Source organism: Rhincodon typus, chromosome 4 (genome assembly GCF_021869965.1).
Source record: "Rhincodon typus isolate 14 chromosome 4, sRhiTyp1.1, whole genome shotgun sequence".
Lineage (NCBI taxonomy): Eukaryota > Metazoa > Chordata > Chondrichthyes > Orectolobiformes > Rhincodontidae > Rhincodon > Rhincodon typus.
Window position 1 is genome coordinate 23,837,169 of NC_063335.1, and position 3,057 is coordinate 23,840,225.

Here is a 3,057-nt window from a genome sequence, read left to right on the forward strand (position 1 = left end):
ATAAGAAAGAGGTAACTATTAATGGAGATGGAAGTGGGTAGCACAGACATTACTTTTGGTGCAGTTGTCCCCAGGGAGTGAGTAGGAAGTGCTGAGGGCATCACTGACCTTCTCCCTCTGCTGCTGTGCCATCCTCCAGATGTCTGACCCTGCAATGACATATGTAGCAGCCCCAGATCAATCCGGCTTGGCCTAGTGTCATGTCTTCCACTACTGGTTCTGGGGGTAGTGAACATCCTCCCTCTGCACCACCCCATCCAGCAAGACCTCCAAGCCCCTGACTGCAAAACAGGACTCCAATTTTCCCCAGTCTGCCAGGCCTGAGGAAAATGTCCGGAACTCTGCAGGGCAGCTTCGGACTGACAGGGTTTGTCTGGGTGCACAATGGGCCTTTAAAGATGGCTTATGGTCAAGGGATGCCAATCTTTTGGAGGATATCCTGTGAGTGGCAAGTTGTTCCAGTAGAAAATGATAAGATGGGGCTAGAATCGTAGGCTATGCCAGGGGGGTGAGGTAGGTATTTAACGAGGTGAATTTGGTAAGATATGACAAGAAATCTCATGAGGCTTCCTAGCTAGAAATCCTTCAAAAATCTCAACACAACCTGCATTTAAAACAAAGAAAGTAAATTCCTATATTTGTAAATTATATTTGACGCTGGGACTGGGTGGGTGGGGCATGCTTGACTGCTTACGTGCTGAGAAGATGTTTGAAAATAACAGGTCCCCTATTTAAGACGGAGATGAGAAGAAATTGATCTTTTTGGAATGTCAATCAGTTGACGGATTCTCTTCACCAGAGAGCCATGGATGTTGGTTGATGTTGAATTTATTTCAGGCTAAGTGAGGCAGATCTTTGATCCACAAGGGTTATGGGCACCAGGAAGAAAGTGGCATTAAAGCCATTATCAGATCATCCATAATTTCATAGTAAGGTGGAATGGGTATGAATAGCTGCTCATCTGATCATATTGTGCGGTAGAGGAACACTCCATGTGTGGAGGTGTGGAGCACTCAGTAGTGGTGAGCATCAGTTGTATCAGGTAGCACACAGGTACTTAAGGAAGAAATGCAGGCAGCTGGAACATATTTTGACCTTTGCATACCTATTCCTGAGGAATACACTTGCACTGATCAATGGCATCAACCTTCCAGTCATGTAGCATATTTATTTCCCATACCTCATTGTCTGTCTTCTTGGATGTCATCTCAAACACATGGTTTAACCTTGTGTGATGCTCAGCTATCTAGTCAACAGCACAGCCAACTCCTTCAGAATGTATTCAAAATTCTTCCACTGGAAGAAGTGAGTACACACAGCCCCACCCCCAAACCGAACAAGGGGTAGGCCAGAGTGCAGTGAGCGGAACGAGGTCAGCCAGCTGGACCTCATAGAATATGAGTTCCCTGTTATAGAGTCATAGCGCTGTACGGCACGGAAACTGACCCTTCGGTCCAACCAGTCCATGTCCAATATAATCCCAAACTAAACCAGTCCCACCTGTCTACTTCTGGCCCATATCCCTCCAAACATTTCCTATTCATGTACTTATCTAAATGTCTTTTAAACATTGTAATTGTACCCACATCTACCACTTCCTCAGAAAGTTCATTTCATATGCAAACCATTCTCTGTGAGACAATACTACAGTCAAGGACTGTTCATGTGTAAGTAAAGGGTGACTCAGTGACAGGATATTGGCCTCTGTAGAGTTATTTCCCAGAGATTGCCCATTAAGAAGTATGAACTAGCTCTGGAAGTACTCAGGCCATTTCAGTTTGCGCTCAGGAGGGAGGGTGTGCAATCTGCAATGAAGGATCCAATTGAATTTTTACATTGTTAATTACCCTCTGGATGGTAGGGGCTTGTATAACTCTCGGTAATGCTTTTCCAAGCACTAGTATGATTTTGTTCTCAAAGTTGCATCCTTAGCCTTTGTAATCTACATAGAACATCAAAATGAAGGAGCTAATCAAGCAACAGAACCCAAGTTACAGTTGACCTGATCATAGTTGGGAATTGCTAATGTAAGCTTGGTGAAGACATCTATAAGTATGAAAATTGATTTTGTCCCATTGCTACTGGGAATGAGTTTCATGAAATCCATAGTGGGTACTGCCAGTAGCCTCATCACAATCTGTGATCACAGACTAGACTGAAGTTGCTTCCCTGCTTTCACCAAAGTATGCCTTTCACAGGACTGACAGTAATCAGCAACGTTGGCAGCCATTTCTGTTTTCTTTTCAGTGCAGTTGGTTTTTCTGATGCTTAGTGCACTGCCTATTTGTGAATTGTTTTTAACACCTGAATCTTAATGTTACCGGGAAGGATGAGTTACTTCACCTTTCTCCCATTGTTATGAACAAGTCAATAGTGTACACCAACCTCGTCCCTGATCATTGTCCAGCACCTCAACAGATTAACTGACTCTTCAAACTTTATAAGGTATGTGGGGAAGGTGGATATTCAGTCTTTCAGTTGGAGTGGAGTCCACTGATACCTTCATCAACAGGTGGAAACTGTCCAAGATCCTCCTTTGAGATAGTCATCAAAGGTGAGATTCTATGTGACTCCATCCACTGGATCTGGTTCAGGTCTCATTCATTAACACATCAGTGTAACTTTGACAAATCCCTTCCCAGATTCCATGAGGGATTGAAGTACAAAAATTGTCAATTAATGGAGGGAAAAGAAACAAAAAAAAACCTGAAGAACTGCAGATGCTGGAAATTAAAGACAAAATCAGAAATAGCCGGAAAAACTCAACAGGTCTGGCAGCATCTGTGTTAATGTTTTGGATACGGTTTTGAACAAGGGTCATTGGACCCAAAACGTTAACACTGCTTTCTCTCCACAGTTGCTACCTGACCTGGTCAATCAGTGGAGATAAGGCATTAGCCATTATCTTTCCTAACCAAGTGAAAATGGGTTTCCTTCCATGGTCACCTTTTCAGCTGATGGCATTCATGATTGAGAGAGATAGTAGGAACTGCAGATGCTGGAGAATCCGAGACAACAAGGTGCAGGGCTGGATGAACACAGCAGGCCAAGCAGCAT